At 37.3% G+C, this 24253-nt stretch overlaps 1 protein-coding gene and 1 long non-coding RNA gene across 2 annotated transcripts in view; both read left to right on the forward strand.

Moving 5' to 3' along the window:
• The window catches only part of Oct-TyrR (Octopamine-Tyramine receptor), a 43807-nt gene that overhangs the window by 8073 nt on the left and 11481 nt on the right, over nt 1-24253 (forward strand). The window contains exon 2 of the mRNA XM_064689268.1: nt 7963-8044. The gene's annotated coding sequence lies outside the window, so the exon portion shown is untranslated. The remainder of the gene's footprint in view (nt 1-7962; nt 8045-24253) is intronic.
• Nucleotides 22799-23724, forward strand: LOC135433292 (uncharacterized). The gene is made up of 3 exons (XR_010437065.1): nt 22799-22913; nt 23002-23326; nt 23408-23724. It is a non-coding gene; the product is annotated as an uncharacterized LOC135433292 (long non-coding RNA).

Consider the following 24253-nt stretch of genomic DNA (forward strand, 5'->3'; position numbering starts at 1 on the left):
CCAAGCAACGCAGACACTCAGCCGCCCATTGAACAACAGGGTATAAATAATAAAAACAAAAGGTTACTTTTGCCATTATTTGCACGATATGCTGACACTTTTAATAACCACAAAAAGCACATAAATATCATCGCCAAACCGCAAACAACACCAGCAACGGGCCAAAGTGCTCATCAACAGCAAAAGCAGCAGCAAAGGCAGCAGCAAAAGCAGCAGCAGCCGCAGCTGAGCAAGCAATTTCCATGCATATCCATCAAATGAAAAGAAAACATGAGCTAGAGAAGCTAGAGAGCTGAGGCTGAGGCCAGAGCTGGAAACCCAGTAAATCTCGAAGCCAGCTAATTTCCGCAATCAGAAAGTCACTTTCGTACCAGGTCGTATATAAACAAAGAGCCAAAACTACAACAACAAGTTGTAGGGGAAACCGTGTTACGGCGGCATTATAAGCGCCATAGTTATAACTATCATTGCTCATGTGGCTGTGAAGGTTTTGCTGTACAGTGTTCTCTGTTTACGGCTCCGCTTGTTGGGCCATGTGTCATTCAAAAACAAAAACAACAAAAAAACAAAACAAAAACAACACAACACAACACACACTCAAGTGAAAAGGACAACGCACAGGACAAGCGGATACAATGGCCATGTTCTTGTGAGAGCTCGGGCTAGGGGATTGGCGTGTGCTGCGAATTTATGCTCGCCCCTTTTTTACGATGACGTTGCCAACTTACCGAACGAGTGACACCTAGCTATACTATATATAAGTACACTATATATATATAAAATACAATAGGGTCAGGGGTTCAGTCACTCAATGTCCTGAACAGCATGGGTTGTCTATCCAAAAGCCACATACATGCGCACACAGTGACATATATTACGATGACACTAGCTGAAAGTGACATCTAATTGATTATTCCAACAGCAAAAGTATAGACAAGAATTAATTGAATAATCAATTTGATTTGTTGGATAGCAGAAATGTATTGTTTTATAGAGTTTCATTTGATTTGATTGCGACGTAAGGCAGACATTCTAGACATCAGCTCTATTTAAGACATATATGTTGCAATGACACTAACTGAAATTGACATCTTAGTGATTATTCTAGCAGCAAAAGTTTAGACAAGAAGCGTGACCAATTAATTGATTAATTAATTATTTGCTAGATTTTCATTTGATTTAATTGCACTTAAAGGGAGATTCTAGACATCAGCTCTATTTAAGACATATATGTTGCAATGACACTAACTTAAATTGACATCTTAGTGATTATTCTAGCAGCAAAAGTTTAGACAAGATGCGTGGCCAATTAGTAGATTATACAATTTGATTTATTTGATAGCTTAAATTAATTATTTTAGAGAGTTTCATTTGATTGGACCCTAATGAATTCATTCTTGACATCAGCTCTGTATACCAAAAACTAGACATACATTAGGATTATACTATATGTCACCCTTTTATTCAGATATTGGATCTATATTCAGCTTTTGTCCACCTTTAAGACAACTCTCAGTCCAGAATGGTTTTGTGCTGCCAATTGTTGATTTGTAATTGGGTGCTCGTTGTCTCTGCTTTGCCCGTCCAAGTGTCTGTCACAGAACAATAATTATTTGCCAGCTATTGGAAAACAATTTCCCTTTCCATTTCCTTGCATTTTTCTGTCTGCTAGCGCGCAAAAGTTGTCACCGGAAATTGTTGCAATTTATGATTTAATTTATGTGCTATTTTTAATACTTGCCGCCCGTTAGCTGCGATGGCTGCCACTGCGTGTGCTCGATGTTGCATATAAATGCGCTGATTATCGCGACGCGTTGCTGCAGCCAGCCACGCCCAGTTCGCGTTTGGTTAAGTGAAGGATGCGCTTGTAAAGGATGCGCCATCGAATGCGCCAAAGTCGCCAAACGACAATCACAACTTCAAGTTGCGGCAATCAGCTGCTAAATGAAAGAGAATGAAAGCAAAATACATGCCATAAATTCTGTTCAGCGTTTTGTTTGAAGCGGAAGATGACAAGCCATTTATTTAGCTTAGACTAAAGGACCATCAATTTGTTAGCCGATATATCTTATAGTCAATAATAAATTCCAGCGAATGTTTTATTTGACAAATCATAATGTGAAAAACATGATGAAGCAAACACGAATTGTACTCAAAATGTAAAGAATTTCCCTCAATTTGAGATTTGACATATCATAATGTGAGAAACATGTTGCTGTACACACGAATTGAGATAAAGAATTTTCCCAGCAGATCTTGTACTCAAATCAAATATCTTTTGCGCTTTGGCAAATTTGACAAAATTAAAATCAAACGCTTGCTAAATGTCACGCACATTTGAAGGCTTGCCAGCCGGCCCCGACTCTTTGTTTTCTCCTTGGAGGTAACTGAACCAATCCCAGTGAAAGTCTCCTTCCCGGGCGCTTGCTACTCACTCTGATTGCGGCCTCGTGTGCGATTCATTGGAACGGAGCCGTCGTCCGCGCGCGCCAGGACACGAGCATTCATCGCATGTTGAGCAAATTTTTTTATGGCACATTTTCACTTTTTGTTTTCTTATTTTTGTCGTTATATTTTTGGTAAAGTGAAATTACGTACGAAAAGTGAAAAGCATCATTTTTATGCGACACACTTGAAAAGGTTTTTCACTCAGGTTTTTATGAGTTCAAAAGACGAGAGTCGAAAACCGAAAATTGTCGCACCCCACCACAACACATCACACCCAACGTCCCAGCCCAGCCGAAATAACAGTGCTGTCTGTCAAAATGCATTCATGCGTGTGCGCCTACCTATACAGGCACCACCCATTAAACATCCACGAACAACCGACCCACAACACAGCCGACCCACTGAAACTGTCTACGTCAGTTGCTGACACTTTAAACGCGTCGCGTGCCCAAGCATTTGCCAAATAGCGCGCATATTTTGTGTCAACGGTTCGGGCAACGCCTTGAAATATGCAATGCAATACTTTTGCACTAAGACTTAGAGATGGGCGCGTGCCGAGTGCTCAGTACACGAGCACGAAATAAACACGGCTCAGCCTAGCCTAGCACGAGCGAGAATGGAGAAGTTTTTACTCATTCGCTATTTTTCTGAATTTAAGAATAAGGTTTTCTGAGTCAATATCTATTTCAACTGCAGCTCATTCAATTTATTCCGACTTGTCTCCTAGCGAAGCGAAGTCGTGCTTATTAGGTTTGATTAAAACATGCGAGTTATCGTCTGGACTAGAGTCAGATAGTTGTAACTGTTCAAACTCTTTTCACTGTAGCTTAAATTAAGATATCGTCGTGCTCGTCGTGTTAATAAGGTATGCACGAGCCCGCACAGAGCACGCACGACTCGTGCTCATCTCTAACTCTAACTAAATTGCGTAAGCAAACAGAAAGTGAGTTACGGAAGAGGGGGTATTCTAATTTGGACTTTCATAAAATTTCGTTTTATGCATAAATACTCGCTCTCTCCAAATATACCTTCAAAGAGTATCTAAGCACCGGCAAGAAAGCAAAAAGCAAGCACTTATAATTCAAGCGTCAGTGGAAGTGCTTCTGTAATTGCTGGGCAAACAAGTGCTCAATGATTGTCATTGAGCACCACACTCCACAAGCCTACAGTCTGTTAGATACATCCTTTGCTCGCCAGCTGTACACTTGGCTTCAGGACATTTGGTTATATATATTTGAAGCACAGATATGTTGTCCGTTTGGCAGCGTTAATTAGCCAAAAGTGTGTACTTATGAAAACGTTTTGCTCTACAGAACTACAAAAGAACTTTTTTAATTAGAAACTTTCGTTAAATTGAAATGCGACGAACTATGAAAACTGTCCAAGCTATGCGATACCTTGATGAAATTTGCAAAATGTGTGTAAATGATGTTCTGGAATTCACACACTTCAAACTTACGGCAAAGTTGCTGAATAAGAAACGGGAGTTATGAGCTAACGACTGGATATTTGATTTGACTTAAAAGCTTATAGCCGGGTGGGATTTGGGCAGTGTGGAGAGAGAGTATGCTTTGGGTGTTATCTAAAAATAACAGCTGAGCCAAGGACCGCCAATTTGGAATTTGTAATAAGTTTGCCGTTCGCCGTGCAAACTTTGTCTGGCTGTAAAATTTGCTGCGAAAGGCTTTCGTTGCCACCTTGACTAACTGGGTTGGTAAGCCTATGGCACACACACATGCAGACCACACGAAAAATATACTTACGAGCAGGACTTGAGGGTATTATGATAAAGTTGAGGCAATCAATTGCTTATATGTATATTTATGTTATATATGCGCGACCGAATTCTCAACAACAAAAAAGAACCCGACCGACAGGTGAGAACACCTAATAAATCACTTGCGTCGCGGCCCCGTCAATTAATCAAAAATGCCTTCAACTTAACAAACAATAGACAAACTCCCATGATACAAACTAAAGCCATGATGCTTCAGCTCTCAATCTAAAGCCACGCCCCCGTGCTCTGCCCCCATGACGTTGAACGATTAATAAAGAGTAAAAAGCTTTTTTCAACAATAAAAAAAAAAATTATAATTAAGCCGTCAAGCTGCTGACAGCCTCGTTGAACAGCGTCTGCTGATAATGCTGTTTTATATATATTTATTTATTTGGAGTTGCCATTTTGGCAGCTTATGAGCTGTCAAGTGGCCAGAAAATGATGTTGAGCAATTTTGGCAAATATCTCTCTCAATAAAGAATTTATTATTGGCTGTTGTTGTTCAAAACTGATTAACTCTGTTAAATCAATTATTTGTGCATATAATTGAATCATAATATTTTTAATGGAAGCTCAACCTAATTTATTTATTATTTTCATGCAAAGACTTAAATAAAATGTTGTTTTTTAGGCACAACCTTTACTGACTTTTAAATCGCTTTGTCTTTTTGATAAATGATTTTAATGCCTTGATTGATAGGTTGCCCTAATTGTTCTGTTTATTGTTGCAAAAAGGGATTTATCATCATCAGGCTGAAAAGGCACAAAATATATTAAGATAAATACCTATCAGAGCAGGCTGTTGGCCAAAGTGTTCTAGATCAATGACTCCAACAGTGCTTCATGCACATGACCTAATCAGGCCAAAAGTAACTTTTCATAAATGTCAAGCACACACAAAGACACTGGGATTACACATACGCCATGTTGTGCGGCTTGTGGTTTACACTCGAGTGCCGTTGATGCTAAACTAGTTTTGTATTTTTGCGTTTGCAAGTCCATAAATTAAATTTAACCAAACAATTTTTGGCTTAGAAAGTTTCTTGAAGCAAAAACTGTGTTTACGTCACGTTGGCCAGGGAGTCGAAAATCTTGTTAGTCGTCGAGTTGTTGCTGCTGCTGCTTGTTTGGCTGGCATAATTCTCAAGCAAAACGTAATGAAAAGAAACAGCAAACAGTAAACGGCATGCAACAAATGCACTCGACAAGGCTGCTAGCCAAAAAATATTTAACTCAACCTGCAGCTGCAGGAAGTTTCGGCCAAGCGTATTGTAATTCAAATGGTCTTCGTGCTCACTGAATGAATGAATGGTGCACAGCTGACGATTAGCTTTCGCAGACCGTCGCAATGTTTGCACAAAACGGACCCACAAGCCCGACCGAAAAACCTTGCCAAGTTGTTGCCATCTTTCGAACGATAAAAGATTTATGCAAAGTGCAGCGGAAATTGAAATTGAAAGGCGACGGCGGCAATGCCAGCCAAATGCAGACAGACCGGCGGCTGCTTTTTATACCCTGAACCCACTGAAAATGGGTAAAAAGGCTATTATGTATTTGTGCAAATGTATGTAACAGGCAGAAGGAAGCATCTCCGACCCCATAAAGTAAATTTATTCTTGATCAGCATCAACAGCAGAGTCGATCTAGCCATGTCCGTCTGTCCGTATGTATGAACGCAAGGATCTCAGAACCTATAAGAGCTAGAGAAATTTTAGCTGTAGGTCCTCCTAGTGCCCGCGCAGATCGAGTTTGTTTCCGATATTCGATAACTTATCTCGTTTCCAAGTAATCGATAAAAATCGATATCGAAATCCTGTTTTTTGAGCAATTTTGGTAAATAATATGAGCTAGAGTCACCAAACTTGACATGTAGCTTCTAGAATAGTATATATATATCAAGAATCTTTCATTTTATACCTATCGCCTGTTGGAAGAAGAGGGTTCAGGGTATCCCCTAGTCGGGAGCTCCCTACTAGAAGCTCTTACTTGTTTATTTCTAGGCAGCGAGAGCACAACTCATTGACTCTCGAGCCTGGCTGGATGACTGGCTAGCTGGCTAACTGGCGGGCTGCTGCCTTTAAGTGCCTAAGTTGTCCAACGCTTTTCAATTAAATTCAATTTATTAATTTCAATTATTTGCGCTTCAAGTGACCGCGTCCCAGCCCGGCATAGAAAGAGAAAAAAAAAATAAAAAAAAAAAATGCAGAAAACTGTCAACTCAGCACACTTAAGCACTGAAGCAGAAGCCAGTGCCAACTGTGCTGTCCAGATGCTGCCCAGCAGTCAGCCGGCTCCTGTGGCTGTTAAGTGCTGTGGAGGCATTTGATTGATGTACCGCAGACTGGGCTGGCTGGTTTCTCGGCTAGAGAAACTGAGCAGCAGGCTAAACGCACTGCTAAGTGAGCAAACGCGTTTAGCCCATTACACAAAGAACATGAAATCATTTAAAAAATAAACAAATTAATTATTCACATTTCAATACACTCTACATTCGACTAACTAGCCATTAAATGTGATTATTTCTAAAAATGTTAGCTTTCTTTTAATATTTTGCTATATATTTAAATATATAATTTTTGTTAATTTTTCTATGTTTTCCAACACTGAACATAAGCTAAATGTTTAAAATCCCAACAATATTTTATAGCTCTTAAACTTTTATTAAATGAAAGTTTTCAATATTGTGTATGTTCATGTGGAAAGCGAAGATCTAATGAAGTCAAGAACAAACTTGAACTTAACAAACTTAAACTGATTTTATGCACATGTCCAAAACACTCCTTAGTCAAATATACCCCATCTAACCAGGCCTGTGAAGAGTATATTAAAATAAAGGCGGATGTGATGTTGTGTCGGGTACAATTAAGGCCAGCTAACATTATCATTCTCATATGTCAAAATCAACAAAGCAGCTGTTGTTGGCCATTTTCACTTGACGCTTAGTTAATGGCTTTTACAAGCATTTTTTGTAGCCTACTTTGCAGCGTGCGAGCTCGCCTCCGCCTATTTTGATGGCTGTCCATAAAAATACTATAAAAAAAAACAAAACAAAATCATCAGGGAAAAATGGCTCAAAGGGCAAGGGCCATAATGCCTGTTGACCGCTACCCGTAAATCACATACAACATGATGTTAATAGTGTCGTAAAAAAGCGACAAGTCACCTGGAGGGATGTATACAAACGTAATATATTGCACTCTGTATTTATTAAAACCATTCAAAACTTGAAGATAAAAACTTAGACGGCGAAAGGTCGCGTAGTACCCTCTATATATGTTCTCTTATATGAAAGGCAGGAGAAATTTTCTTCCCACTGCGCTGCAAGCACTAAAAGGAACTAGTTATCAGAAATATTGCCCCACTCGGAGATTCTCATGAATTCAAGTACTACAAAATTGTGTTGGCTACCTAATAAACTTATGTTTTGTATATACCAAGCGCAGGCTAAGTTTACTTAACGCGGCAGTGCAAAGGGCAAATATAGTATTTTGAAATATTGCCCTTCTCTGCGATTCTCACGAATTCAAGTAAGGCTAGCAGGATTTCGTGCTTTGATTGTAAGTGTTATATTAAAAAGCTGTGTTGGCAATTTAATAAACTTCAACTCAGCTCATTCTGTTGTCGCTCTCTCTCTCTCTCTCTCTCTCTCACACTTTCTCTCCCTAGCCCTCTCTAATTTTAGTTATCTGTTTTTTTGCTCTTGCTTTAACTTACTCTTTACGTCTTTTTTATGTCAGTGATGTGGATATATTGAAGTCTGTCTCCCTCCAGCAAATAGATGGCAATAAAATAGTTGTGTGTACGTATGTGAATACTCAGGTAAGTACATATTTACATATATATAAGAACATATGTTTAGGGAATTCAGACCTAAGCACGGGCTATCTTCTGATGCATATATTTATATGTTCCCAATGCTGTCAGTTGACTGGCAGCAAGAACACGACACACGTTGAACCCAAACTTGAAACACACTGACCATAATAAATCGACACTGTGATAAGGGGCCTGTACAGGCGAGACTTTGGTCAAATTAAAACATTTTACCTGTCCAGTCCTGCCATTCGCCGCTTGATGTTGACAAATTAGAGGTTTTTGAGGTGTAGACCCTCCTTTATATCCTGTCGTGCACAATTCCCAGCACTGGGGTGCGAAATTTTACAGCCAACCGCTTCAGCAGATTATCGGTTAAATAAATAGACAAATTGATTTTAATGGAATTGGATACACCGGAGCAGGTTGGGATCCTGTGCACACAGCCTGGACATGGCACTGGCCCAACCCTGTTGTGCAAACATAATTTCATGTAATTTTGTCTTCGCCTGTTTCCTCCTCTGCCTTCTTTATGTGTGATGGCCCAATGTCGTAAAGCTTATTGTGTGTGTGTCTGCTTTAAAGTAAATATATATTGCGGCTGCCGTTTGAGGACGCCTTTTGTCAACTTGAAGGACATTTCTGGCTGTGGCAAATGACATATGAAATACCAATCATTCAAAAATGGCACACTTAAGCTTGATGATCTAAAAAATAGGTGAAACAAGATCATATAATATACTTTTTAATAAATATTAAAATGCTTAGCAGCAAGTTGGCGCGTGTCTGTTCGATGTGTTTTAAATTTAAAAGTTTTCAAGTCTTTGTTCTATAATTGAACTGCTTTAACTTCATTTTTAAACTATGTTGTTCAATTTTCGTGGTCAGTTCTTTGAGCTATACATTTTTTTTTTTGGGCTATTCCAGAAAGATATTTTTATAATTTGAATTATGAGCCTAACTTGTAATGTTAAAAATAAATCGATAAATATTTGTTTACTTCATATTGCACTTATTCCATCATCCCTCTCTTTAATTTTTAGTTTTATGTTTTCCTTTTCGCAAGTTATAATGTCCCCTATTATGATTTTCATATAAGTACAACTACTATTCTTCTCTGTTTCAAATTCAACTGTTCCATATTGCAATTGTTTCATTTTCACTGTTTCAGTTTCTTCAAATTATAAAATTGGTTTTTGATACAGTTGTCCAGGGCCAATGACATCAATAGCAGGAAATTCTAGACATTATTCTCCTCTTTTGTTCCTCATTCATTTGTGACAAAGTCTTTTTCTTTTATTTCCAGCGTTTTAGTTGCTTTAAAGTAAAAATGTAATTTTTTATTAAGTTGTCAATCCTCAAGAATCCTCAGAATCCTCAATATCAATACCGGGAAGCCTGTGTACTTTTTCATAGTGTACTTTTTTTTTCAATTCCAGCGTTTCAGTTTCCTTGAATTAAAATTGTAATTTTATATTAAGTTGTCAAGAATGGCTAATGTCAGTACCAGAAAACCAGCCACCCAATTCTTAAAATTTGTTTCTGTTCCATATTGAACTTTTTCAATTTGCAGTGTTTCAGTTTCTTCGAATTCAAAAGCTAGTATATCATCTAGTTATCAAGAACTACAAATACAAATACCAGAAAGCTATGGACGCTCTATTGTTAATAATTCCATTGTTCCATATTCCTTTATTTCCAACGATTCAATTTTTTGGTACTTAATCACTTTTTCACATTGTTACCGAGAACCACTTATATCAATACCAGAAAGCCAATAACCTTTTCAAGTTTTAGGTTCGGCAACTATTTGGCAACCGCTTGCAACAAACCAAAAAGTTATTGCCGAAGAATTAGTTGTCCTCAGCTTTGTGGAAAGTGCGCTGCGGTGGGCGCTGCGGTTGAGGGGGGACAACTTTTAATGACATGCTCTGTATGCGAGCGCGTGTTACATGTTAGCCACATTATCAGAGAAGCAAACGACAACTTTCGGAGAGCCCCTTTCCCCCTCCCCTTCGCCTTTCCCTTCCCCTTCCTCTTTTCCACCTACATGCCACGTGGCTTACATGGTTGCCCAATTCAACGTGTCCAAGTTTGTTTTAGTCCTATCTACAGCTCGTGTCGTCCTTTAGCTAATACTTTTCGCCGCCTGGCACATGTTCCTCAGCAGCTCTCAAGCTCACATCCTTATATCCTTACATCCTGGCAGCAGCACCCACACACAACTAATACGAATTTCACTTAATTGCACTCGAAAAACTATGCATGTGAATTGCACTCAGCTCGACTAGCAAGTGCGGCTTGGCGGGGACTTGGATTTGGGGTTGGGCTTCGGCAGGGAGATGGGCCAAGTTTGGATTTGGTTTTAGTTGGGTTGCCCATCGGTTTTCGCTTTCAGTGATGCAGACAGTTTTTGACAGAGCGTCGGACGCACACACAAACCACAGACGACATCTCGAGGGTCTGAGCAGGTTAGCAAAACTTTTCGTTTTTGGCTTGGGTTTCCAGATTAGGCCAACGCCCACAAGATCCGAATAGGTGCAGGCGCCAACTGCTGTCGTCTGCTGTTGAAAGTAGCTCACGCATAAGCAGCACTTGCAACCAGGACATCTCCAAGCAGGAGCACACGGCAGACATACTCCAGGCAGCAGCCGCATGCTAATGAGTACAACTTTTTTGTACCTTTACAGCCTTAGCTCTTGTTTTTGTTGTTGCTTGTTGTCTAGTGTTGAACTTTTCATGCACTTGTTTCGAGCTTTCCACCCAGCTTCGTGGCTCTGGGTCAAAAAACTGGGCGTGTCCAACTTAAAACTGAAAACTGAAAACTTCTTGAATGGAACAATGCAAAAAGAGGGAGGAGTGATAGCCGAAACAAAAGCCTGTAGGACGGTGTAATGGTGCCTAAATTGATTAAGTTGCCGGTTTCGATAGTTTGCAAATGTTTGAATAGAGTGAAAGTTAAAATTTGAACTGTGCGATAAAAGAGTTTGTAATTGAAAGAAAAGCTATCAATTGTATGCCAAGCTATAATCTTCAGCCTTAAAGAACGTTTTAATTTAAAAGGTTTTATCGAATATATATCTCTCTTTTACTTTTCTACTAATCATAGATTCTGAAATATTTAATTTAAATTTGTGAAAATCTCACAGAGAATATATAAAAGCATTTGCATGCTTCACTCTATCCCTCGTTAAGAATTTAACACCTTAATTCCCCCAATAAAGTTGTGTCGTCAGTCTGAAGCTCTTAAAGAAATTATCCTTAAGCACAAATCCCTTGCCTGGCCTTGAGTCGTCAGACGCAACTGCAAAAGGTCTGTCATAAAATGTTGCACTACTTTGAGTGTCAAGCAAAAGAAATAAGAAAGGGGGAGAAAGCCTTTTAAACTCTCTGTTGTGGCTGTGGTTGTTTGCAACCTTTTTTCCCGGTGCCTTGCACACATTCCATTACATTTACTTTGGAAAAGGGGAGCAAAGTGTAGCCCGTGTGGTGAAAAGGTGCCTCGGGCTTAATGTTACTTGTCAACATCTGGAAATAAATAAAGAAGGGAAAGTCTAAAGATAAATTGAAATTTATGAACCGGTCTAGGAAGTCAAATGCCAGCACAACTAACCGACAAAACATTTCAGCACTTAAATGCTACTAAGTAATTTATAAGGCACAAACGTATTGCATTAGCCGCACAAATGAAATATAAGTTTGTACACTAGACGACCGGCAAATGCTTGAAGGCCAATTTTAACAAAAATAACAAATTGCCATTGCATCACGCACTGCGTATACACTATCAAATCGATATGGCTTAAATATTTAGATATAGATTTTCTTTAAATTTCATGCGAAAGACAACAAAAACTCAAATTTCAGTCCAGTTCGCGTTGAGAAAATTTAATTTAAGAAAAATTATCATAATAATCGAATTATAAATTTTATTTGGAAAATATGAATTTGAATTTTTGCAACAATAATAAAATATGCAAAATAAATTCGAGGTAAGATATATATTAAATTTCTCTGCTAAAGCTGAGCTGCTTAAGAAAGAACATCGACATCAGAGACGATGTAGCAGAGCAGCAATATTTGGACTGTGCCCTTTACAGGCTATTACAAACTTTACGACACTGCTATTATACCCTCTTCCAGGGTATAATGAAATTATATGGCCCAACCCACCTGTCGAAAACTACAAAACGTGCAACAATAAGAGGCAGGCAGCCAGGCAGCTTGTGTGTGTGTGTGTGTGCTCTGTGCCTAGCAATACATTTGCCAAACCTTATTAAATTATACAGGCAGATGTAGTGGGAGCCAGGGGGTCGTGCTCAAACAGCCTGTCCGGCTGTCTCAAAATGGTGAAAGTGTAGCATATTTTAGCTAAATATTGCAACTACACCAATGAGAGTTGCATTTGCCACAGATACAAACGATACGCACAAGCTCCATGGGCACAATAGTGCTCTAAGGCAGCCACAGCTAGATTCTTAAACCAAGACTGAGAACCTGAGTCGGTATCTGTGTGTGTCCTGTGCCGTGTTTCATTTGTAAGCAGCTGGTGATAAGTTTGGTAGCCGTGAGTTAAATTAATTCGAGGCATATAAATTATAGTTCATTGTTCTGTGCTCTGTTTGTATCCTGTTTGTGTGTGTGTGTGTGTGTGTGTGTGTGTGTGTGTGTGTGTGCACAGTATTCTCAACGGCTGTAGCCGACACTAAGGTTATATATTTTAAACACAGCAATAAAGCTAACCCAGGACAACTCAGCTGGCCTTATCCATTTCCTTGGCATCTATTTGTACAGTCAGAAAAAACATGGCTAGAAATCGCCCTCAATTAGGAAATTCACTTTTAAAATCGGGTTTTAGGAAACTCGCCCTCTTTTTTGGAAATAAAAAACCCAAAATAATTATTTTTTTTAAATCAAAAAATTTCTGTAATTTTTAAAGCTTTTTTCATAAAGAAGAAAATACTTTATAATATTCCAAATATCAGAACATTTATCCTAAAATACAAAAAGTATTTTCTGTAAATTCTAAAGTTTTTTAATAAAGCACAAAATGCTTTCAAACTTTACCAATATCAGAATACTTTTTTCTAAAAATCAAAAAGTATTTTCTGAAAATAAAAAATTTTCCTAAAAAGCAAAAGATAAAAAAAAGGTCTGAAAAGCGATTTTTTAAAATTTATGGAATACGTTTTCTTTCAGTGTACATATAATGGGAATGCTAAATGTCTTTGGCTCCTTTCTTCATGCTTTTTGCCTTATCCCTTATCCCTTTTTCTTGGGCTTTTCATTTGCCTCTTCTGTGTCGACATTCGCCCCGCGCCTTTAATTTAATTTCATCGCGTATACGCCCCATTATGCGCCTGTTGTAGCGTTAAGTGCGCCCTGAAAATCAATTGGCAAAGCCGCTTTCGACTCCACTGTCAAATGTTGAGAGGGCTAACCTACATTATGCATATATCAAAATTGGGCGGCATTTGAATTGTATCATAAGCAAGTCACAAGTCAATAAGCAACTCGATTGTTGCCGACAATGAGTCGCAAATTAGGCGTAACTAATTTGCTTTGTGTGCGCCGAACGATACTCACATGAATTTTGAGTTTGTTGCTTTGCGTTTCATTTTCAGCTCATTTCAATGCCAGCAACAAAATTTGGCAACATTCAAGGCTCATTGATTTCGGCTAAAAGCCAAATCAAATTGACGAACGAGCTAAACGTGTGGCTTATGAAAATGCGAAAAGTTTTAGTTTCTAATGCGTACATATGTATATGCAAAAGAGGAGGAATCCTTGCTGAACTTGTCAGCCAATCTGATGCTATTAGGAAGCCCCAGCAGCGACAAGGGCACACAATTCAGGCCACGTTGTGTGGGTATGAATGTTGGGAAGAGCTAAGAATGCACACAATGCTTAACAAATGATGTCAGAACTTATTAATGCGCCATCATTATAATTAGGAAGCCAAATTATATAACTTTTCATAAGTTATATGGCCAGAAAGGAAACCCCAAAAGTGAGTCCTTTATTTTGATGACTTATAAATTAGCCTGTGCCAATAAAAAGGAAATAGCTAAAAAGGGTATTACAAAATTCTGCTATACCCTCGCTCCTCCTCGCTTATATAATTCGATAACAAATATATGAAATAAAATCTTTACGAAGTACTCGAAGTCGTGAAAATCGCATAGAAAGGCGATGTTTAGTAGAGCGTAAGCCAATGAGCGAAAATTAGAAAGAGCGCGACTCTGTCGCTTCTGATTTTGTGGATTGACAAAAGAAAGGAAGCAGGGGGCAAATAATCGAGTAGAGCGCAAATCGTGGTATTTCGAATAAACTGTGCTGAAAATAAAAGCTATGAACCCACTTAAGAATAAAAGGAAGCAGGGGGCAAATAATCGAGTAGAGCACAAATCGTTGCCATGCCGAAAACAAATTTCATTTCAATATTCATAATATACTAACAAGTAGTCGGGCAGCCAAGTAGAACTCAATACACCAAACACGCCCACGCACACCAAAAAAAAAACGAGCTGTCGATGACGTTCATCGTTGTTGGCTACGTTGCCAATGGGGAGACACGCACAGCAAAGCAATTGTTGTTGTTGTTGTTGTTGTTGCTGCTGTTGCTGCTGCTGTTGTCGTATTTGCTTGGTGTTCTTCCGGCATGTAAATAAATACTGAAGAAAAGCGAAAACGGCTATGATTTATTTTGTATTTTGGCATGCACATTGTCAATATTTGTGGAATTTATCAAAAATTTGCTGCCGACCCCAAACGCGATGATTGCGTCGAAACACTTGAGCCGAAGGCGTCATTCAGCCCCCCTTCCCCCTCACCCTCCCCCTCCCTAGCTCAATATCAAGAGGAGCAGCAGTTTAGCTCATAAAGTTGTCGACACCAGCGCGCACTGGCCCAATGCCGAAAACTTATAGCTAAAAATCGAAGCAGTTATTTATGGATTTGTACATTTTTTCCGTTTTTTTTTTCTTCAACTGTCGGAGCAAAAAAAAAATACGGAAAAAACAAAGGCTGCCAGCCCATTTAAACAACTGAAAAGTAGAGAAACATTACGCTAAATATACAGACAGTTGTTTGGGCCACACAGATGTACTATATAAGCGTCTACTCGGATCAGCTAGAGCAGCCCCCCTCTGTCCGGGTAGACCCATATAAAAGAAGAAACAAAAAGTGAAAATCATACGAAAATATTTTTAAAAATATATATTTGTGGCTGTGCCGCCTTTTTGGAACTCGCGCGTGTACCAATTCTATGAATGGGCCGCCTATCACCTGTGTTTTTGCTCGATCGGGTCAGTTCGGCTGGATGATGGGCAACCTATCAAGGGAAATACGCTCAAATATGAATTTATAAATACATTTTTATGTTTACGAAACACATCAATAATTACCAAATCAAAGATATTTTTACAAAGTCGCTTTGTGCAATAATAGATAATTACGATGAGTTGGTATTTCCCTGAAGAGCAAAACATTTGTATTTATAAACTTTTATTCGATAAAAAGATCATTTTCAAGACTCTGCCCTCTGGGCATAACGCATTTTGTTTGTAAATATGGAAACACTTGACCTCAATTTAAGAAAACTCTATAATTGTTTATTTATTTGTTAATACATTTTACCAATTTTATTATTAAATAATTATTATTAATTAGTATTCCAATAAGTATTATTTACTTTCCTATTATAATTATTTTTTATTATTACTTTTCTAATTATAATTATTGTTATTATCGTTATTATTATTAGTATTTTTATTATTTTTATTAAAATCATTATTATTATTATTACTATTATTATTATTATTATTCTTGTTATTACTATTTTTATTATCATTATATTTTTAGTTGTATTATTCTAATTATTATTATCATTTTTTACATTATTTCAATTTGAGAAAATTCTAAATCTGTTTTTTTATTTGTCACGATATAAATTTTATTTATTTTATTTTTATTATTATTATTATTATTATTATTATTATTATTATTATTATTATTATTATTTTTATTATTATTATTATTATTATTATTTTTATTATTATTATTATTATTATTATTATTGTTATTATTATTATTATTATTATTATTATTATTATTATTATTATTATTATTATTACTTTTATCATTATTATTATTATTATTATTATTTTTATTATTTTTATTATTATTCTTATTATAACTATTATTGTTATTATTAATCTTCTTACTATCATTTAATTATTATTATTATCATTGTTATTATTATTACTTTTAGAATTATTATTTGTGCTATTATTATTATTATTATCGTTATTATGATTATTATTATTAAAATTCAAAGGATATGCCCCTTTAAATTGTATTTTATATGTATATATTATTTTTAATCGTTTAACAGCGCATTCCAAAGTCGACTATACCCAGTCTCAATTTGTTTTGGATTTGTAAAAAACGCATTTTCACAGGTCGCTCTGTAAATTGTCTTAACAAACAGTTTTTTGGCACACGGCAGACGCGAATGTGAATGCGAACTAGTGCGAGAATATTGCGTTCGCTCAGTTGAATCAGAATGTAATCTCTATCCAGAATACAGACTGCATTGCTCCATATAAAAGGTATAGAACTTGTTATATAAATTATCTAATATGAAAGTTTTTGCAGTTGACATTCAAAGGGTTCCTGGAACTCGGGAACAATAAACAGCAACTGGTGCTGCAATGATTGTGTAATATGCATTGCATTTGCATTTGATGCATACAAATTGTTTGCTTGCAGAGTATCTCACAGCTAGCAAATTATTTCTGTTGATATGTGAGGGCCACGTATCTGTTCGCATCATGCAATGCTGCGGATATATGCTAATTCAGCCGGTCAGCACAGCTGTGCGAATTTCGCAAAAATAAAGTAAGCTGCTAGCTGTGCTAACTAAACCAAAACCAACACCAAATCAACAAACCCCGTCCATAATGCGGAGCCCAACCTCAACCCCTTGCCCTTGTCGTTGTCGTCGAAGTGCTAATGGTGAGTGCCCGGGGCTGGCTGCGCATTTCTCACGCGTCAAGTGGCTGCCAAATATGATTTATATGCCATGGCTAGCACAGTATAAAATATGGCTGTAAAAATAGTATAGATAAATGGGCTGTTCGGCTCTGCAAAACGCGGATAGGTAGGGTGTTCCATAAGCAAACAGAACACGCGCTGCAAATCGAAAGTGAAATTCGAACAAAAATTCAACTGAATCGTATGTGTGTTCAAACAAGCCCTAAAATGAATTGTTATATATAACAACAGTATCTGTGATAATATCGTTCTGTTATGCAGGATTTCCTCGAATTCACTCGACATGCCAGATAGTTGTAGTTGGAACAAAGGGGATATGCTCATTTGAGGCTCAGTTTTAGCGCTTAATCAATTGTCAGATAGCATTGACAGCGGCCAGCGCAATAACTAAAACTAATCATTTGTGACAGCTGTCAGATCGTAAGATATATTAGCTTTGCGCTCTCCACAAACCCACACACACGCAAGGTCAACGAGACAAATTAGCTGGGCTTGCTAGGCAATTAGATTTCGATGGTTGCATGTACTATTTGAATATTCTCAAAGAATTTAATATATGCAGAAAGTCATGTGTTATTACTATTAAAAAGCTAGCAATAAGCTAACCGATACAGCTCGATCTCTGATATTTGTAATATGAGTAGGATGAACAACAAGGCATAACCACCAAAAAAATTAAACAACCTGTAAAGCTATTTCAAAGACCATTCGATTATATCATAAGCTAACTTTGCTATCGACTCTAGGATTGCAAACGCCTTTTTTCGCTTGCCTAGCCTTAACATGTTGAGAATTACAAGCGTCAAGCAATGTTAGAAGTAAAGCATGCAAACTAGCAAACTATTTTCTCTGTGTGTTTTACCCAACAAATAATATATTATACTAATAATATATTATAGTAAAGTTTTTTGCTCAAATGCAACTTTCTTATCCAGTTCCCGCCCGTGAAAAATTTAATTCTGCTCGTACTGTCTTGAACTCCACGTCCATTTAAATTTGATCGAATATAGAAGCTAAAGTGAGAATCAACGATTTCCACTATTGTCTTGTGGTGAGAAGCTTACTTATCGGCTTGATAAGTAAACGTTCTTTCATTAAACCAAGAGCAGTGAATTTTGTGAGAAGCAAAGATCTTTGAAAATTAATTTGCAGCCGTAAAAAACAACAAAGTTGCCCGTTTTCCGCCAAATTTTCACAGTTGCCAGTGGAACTTCCCGTGCACTTCAATTTCAGATTCTTAGCTCTTATGGTTTGGTCTGTGAATTGAATAGCAATCAGTCAGTCAGTCAGTTATTTAGCCAGTCAGTCATTCAGTCAGTCATGACGAAACAGTTTTATATATAGAGATTGTAACAATATTAGTCCAAATATTCAAAGCTTGTTTCAGATTTATTGTTTAATCTTAGAAAATTTAAGACTTAACAAAAATCCATATTGTTTTACTTTAAGTCTTCTTTAAAAATACGTCAATAGATAATTGCATTTTGTTAATCCCTAATCCCACTTATCGGAAACTGTTTTTTTTTTCCATTGCATTGCACACTCAACAATTTGTAAACAGTCAAACTCTTGCGTGAATATTTAGCAAATTGATTTTTGTTAAATTTTTATTGAAACCTTTTAGTTTGGCTCATCGCTAACTATTTAAATAGTTGAACTTTAGCTTGTCAGAAAGTTCGCTTTTTGGCTGTGAAAGGAGCAGAAACTGCCACCAAATTCCATGTTATAAATGCGAGCAACTAAATTTTGGGCAAAGCCAAAGCGAGCAACAGCACAGCCCGGCACGTAGCAGGAGCTCCATTCCAGCTGCCATTCCCGCTGAAAATACAGCTCCATTTCCCGTTTTAGTTGCTCAGCTCGACCATCATTTGGGGAATTGTGGAGCTGACAAATACGTGGAGTCATCGCTGCCTTTTGCCTTCCGCTGCTTAGTCCTCATATTGATGGGCAACATCAAGATGGAGAGGACTTCAAGCACAGGCAACGAATTCAAAGCTAGATTTGCGCCTCTTGGCACGAACTGCATTTGATTTGGTTGCATTTATAAATGAGACAAGAGAAAAAATAAAAATTGAGACAATTTAGCGCTGAAACAACTGGAAGTTGAACGTTAATTTAGCTGATTTTCATGCTAGATTTGCCACAATCAAAATAAACATATAATCGACTGCACACAATCGAAGAAAGCTCCATAAACAGTTGGACTTTATTGTGATTTTATTGAACGTCTGTGTTACGCAATTGCAATCATGGGCCACGTATCGGGCGCCAGACTGGCCAACAACTTGACAGTAAGCAATAGGATAAACTCGTTTAGATCCAAGCTCTGTTGCCATTTTAGTTTTTATGACCCGCTCACTTTCTTACTTCAGAGTATACACAGAGCAATCCCATTTCAATCAAACTTTCAGCACGTACACAACACAGAGAGTGGCCCAACCTCATTCAGATCAATTCCTCGAACTTAAGCCATACTAATGCGTAATATTTTACCAATTGAATTAAACATAAAAGGTTTCGCTGCTTTTAAATAAACCCAATTTTCAGCTCGTCGTTGCCTTGGCCTGAAGTCTGTGAAGAACTGTATAATATTTGACACTGCAAAAGTTTCATAACTTCATGCAAAATAATTATGATAGATAAGCTTTAAGTTAAATCTTTTTTAGCTATAGACAAATCATATTTAATCATTTGTCAGAGTCAGTTGAAAACCATTAACATAACTTAATAAAATATCTTACGAATATTTACAAATATTCATTCGGGAGTATTTAATATTGAATATAATTTCAAGTTATGCACTTAAATAATATTTACAATAATTGAATTGATTTCTATCGAGCTTATTAAACTCGCAATAACTGCTAAAATATGCATTAGTTTTAAATTGTAATTAAGTTCGATTTCTCGTAAACATTGCTATATGAAAATGATTTTCAATTGAATTTATGAAATTTTGTTTTAATTGTTTACCGCAAATGCATTTGCATTGGAAATACGGACTGGTCTATGGCAAAATGGTTATATTTATTATTCAGCTCCTTGTTGAATTAAACCGCACAAAAACTTTACACGCAATCCCACAAAGCAATTGAAAATTCGATGACCATTCACCAAACAATTGCGAGCGAGCAGAACAAATAGGAACAAAAAACAATTGCATTACAATTTAAAAACTTTTCGCATATCGTACAAAAAAGACAGAAATCAGAGACGAACACACTCTGAATCGTTGTTGCACACGCTTTTTGTTAGCTTTTGTAAAACAACAAAAAAGCAAAAAAGAAAGGAAAAAAGTAAAAGTGCCAAATGGCTGACAGATAGAGATCTGTGGAGCGGGAACTAGGGAAAACTAACAGAGAGAAAAGCAAATCAATCAAATCAAATCAATCAATTCAAAACATGTACAAAAGACAAACAAACAAATGCAAACATACACACACAGTTTGAGGCAGTTTAGCTTGGCTAAAAGTTCAATTGCCAATAGAGAAACAAAAAAAAAAAAGGAGAAGAATAAAATTCAAAGCCGGAGAAATATAATTGTGCATGTTGACCCATACGTATCGAGTGTCTCATATTAAGTTGTAGAACTGGCCGCTTGGCTTTTAGCAAATTGCTGCCAATCCTTACACACTCACACACACACACATCTTTGCACAACCCTTAATTAGTTTCTGGCAAATTGATTATGTTGCCAGCAGTCAAAATAAACAATGGATTGCCTGAAATGCATATGTTAACAGCGGCCTCTTGTTTTTTTTTTTATTAATTGACTGAGACGTGAGCTAGTCACAAGCAGCCATTAAATTAGCAGCGGCAAATTACAAATTACGCATACGCCACATTAGCCCGGACGTCACAGCTCATTTTTGCATCGAGCTGCTTGCCGCAAGTGCTGGCAGCTACCACAGAATTTAACAGCATTACATAAAACACATCGACCCGACAACAATAATTCTTACTTCATAGTTGGTTGAGCAGAAGAAAAAAAATCTCACCATGTCGCTGGCAGGATATGCAATTACGTATGCATACACCACACACACATGCACACACACAGACACACACACACACGGGGGAACAGGGACCCTCTGTGATGTGGCATAGAAAATTTGCTTATGACGGCAGCCGACAACAACAGCAGAATAAATTGATAAGAACTGCGTAAGTGATACAGTGGGCCACGCAGCTGAACTACGTGCGAAATAAAAAAGAAGAAGGTAGAGTATTTAGGAAAATGTGTAAAACATTATGGCAAAAGAGAAAATGAGGAAGATTAATTAAGAGGAAGAGGAAATTAGTAAAGTGCATTAAATAATCTTGAAAGTATAATAAAATAGAATCGAAGAGAATCGAATAGAATAGAAAAGTAAAGTATCAAAAGTAAAATAATAAGCAATCAATTTATTTGCATATAACCATAATACCTTAAACTTGTATTTAAAAATTGCTAATAAATAACTAATCTTGAAAGTTGTAGTTAAAAGTTTGAAAAATTATTTTATAATTTTTATACTAAAGCAAAAAAAGACTTACACAAGAGTAGGCTTTCCTTTGGCCAGCTGTGTCGCCCTTTCGTTGCTTATAATTCTCAAGTGGTTATAGCTACGGTCTGAGGATGAGGCCTTGCAAAATAGAATCGAAAGCAATTTGTGGGATTTTTTTGTTTAATACATTTTCTTTGCTTTATTTCAATTTTACTGTTATTATTTGATTAATTTAGTTTTTTTGTGTGTTAAAATTCATTTATTTACAGCTAATCTGCTGTTACTCTTTTTTTTTTTTTTCTTTTTTTGTCATGCTTGTCTAAACTTCATTAAGGGCACTGTTTTTATGTTTCTACACTTAATTCGAGTAGTTTTAATCCCTGGTTGAAAATTTTAAATCATCAAATACATTGTCCAATCTGACCGTTTCGACAAGTCCAGACAACTTGATCTCTGCATCATCCGCACTAAGATCTTCCACTCCTCGTAACCAAGACATAATTCCTGTGGACTCCTCAAAACTCTTATAGGTCAATGATTTATTGTATTTCGAACATAATGTATTTGTCTTTGCAATGTCTATCGGCAATAAACCCAGAGGGAACACTCTCCTGAATGTTCGTATGATAGACCCTATAGCGGCTAGCTTAGAGTTCAACTGGATGTTCTTTCTATATCCAGCCTCTTTTGTTAGAGACCATCTACCAAAAAAGTTCTTCCCCATTTGGATGTGATAAAAACAGAAAGGGAAATATCTGTATCAGTTTTTGACCTTTGTCGGATATCTCAAAATTCCCATAACAATATCCCATCCAGATCATGAAGCCTGAGGTCCAGACTCCTAAATTGGTCACTTTGGTGTCCGAGGGAGGGGAGGATGTTCTGAGTATCCTGTAGTGATGTCCACAATGTAATGTGAAACTAGCACGTACAATCCTAAATGTCCTGTTCTGACACCAACTCCATCTGTGAACTCAGTTGATAATTTATAGGCAATATCTGGCCTCACCCCGAGTGTTTGTAATGTGGTCATCAACTCTGTCACAGGTTCAGGTCGCAGGATGCTTGGCACTCCTTCAAGAAGATTATATTGTTTTAATGATTGTGCCCTGTGAAACTCTGCCAACGGTGAATTTAGACAAGGAAAATGTTTGAGATCTTGATACAGTTCCTCCATGTCAGGATATCCATCATGAATCCTCCCAACTCCTTTTCGTGATAACATTTTCTTCCGATGTTTGGGATGAAGATATTTGTGTGGTAACCACCCCACGCTTGCATAATATTTCCCTGGCTCCGTCAACAAATTCTTTTTGGTTGAAAAAAGTCTGGTAAGATACGTTTTAAAAATGATCACATGATCTTGGTTGGCCAATTCTGGAGTTTATTTAAATAAATTTTTCTCAATGCTTTGGATAGAATTCAAATCTGTGACTTCCATAACAAAAACACATAAGTTTACTGATAGTCCCTTAGACTTGGATAAGGTTTTGAAGTATCTCCATGTTGATGTTTCTCTCAAATTATTGGGATGGGCCCAACTATCCATTAGGTTTACACATCTGGGAGTTGACCCCAATGTTTGTAAGATAGCAGAGGTAGTTGGTTGATTTGAGGTCTCTGGACAATACCTCCCAATTCCCCGGATTGATTGTAACAGTCGGAGTTGTTGATGACCAAGAAGATTGCTCAGGTTTCCAGGATGACAAGATATCCGACACATCAGGATGGCGATAAATGGATGGTGAATCCAAAGTGATTTCTGCAATTGGCCTCAAGCAGTCAGTGCATGATATGTGATGATGATAATATCCTTGACCTCCAGTTGTAGGGTGTACTTCCCCAGCGAACATCAGTGAATTCAGCAGACAATTCTGAAACATGAAGTCATAATTGACATCTCCTAAGAATGCTAATTTGTTTGTAGTTGCGATCATTCGTGTCAATTTAGATGGATTCTGTGCTGCATATCCTCCGCTGCTTTGTCGGGAGCAGTTGAATCTATGAAGTGCGGATCCTGTTCGCTTGAATCTATGAATGGTGCTAGCCCAATCCTCTCCGGTGAGGGACATTAGATTTTCAATTATGGATTGGGCTAAATTGCTGGTAGGTTCGATAAACCATCCTATAGAATTCCTAAGGTTTGCTGCCCTTTTGATCATTGGAATCTTGGTTTCTCTTTCCCAAGATTGTAAAATACTTGTGGATTCCAGAGTGGAAGATCCAAGATAAGCAGGGCAGGTCCCTTTTTTGATTTTTAGATCTTGAAATCCAACTGGAATCAGAATTGCGATATAAATAGATTTATACCCTGGATCATTACATTCGGAGCATGCCCCTCTAGTCATTTTAGGGGTTCCAAACAGCTCTGCTGGGTGAGGAACAGTAGCTCCATACACATGAGCTGCCCAAGATTGTCTTCGCAATGCATCAGCATGGGTGGAGGAGCATTTCCACATCTCTTGATTGTGTCCATTTATTTTGTTGAATTGAAGCAAGTTCTTGATGCTTGAAAACTTATGTGAATATTTACAATACTACTTATTCTACTGTTAAGTCTAACATACAAATGTACAAGAGTAGGGAGATTATATAAACCGATCTGAGAGATCGATTAGATGAAAAGCAATGTCTGATGATGATAAAACTGGGAAGTAATTGAAACAGCAAT

The sequence above is a fragment of the Drosophila montana genome, unplaced genomic scaffold, assembly GCF_035044405.1.
Source record: "Drosophila montana isolate Dmon_TW-CO22-7 unplaced genomic scaffold, ASM3504440v1 contig_3217_1, whole genome shotgun sequence".
NCBI lineage: Eukaryota > Metazoa > Arthropoda > Insecta > Diptera > Drosophilidae > Drosophila > Drosophila montana.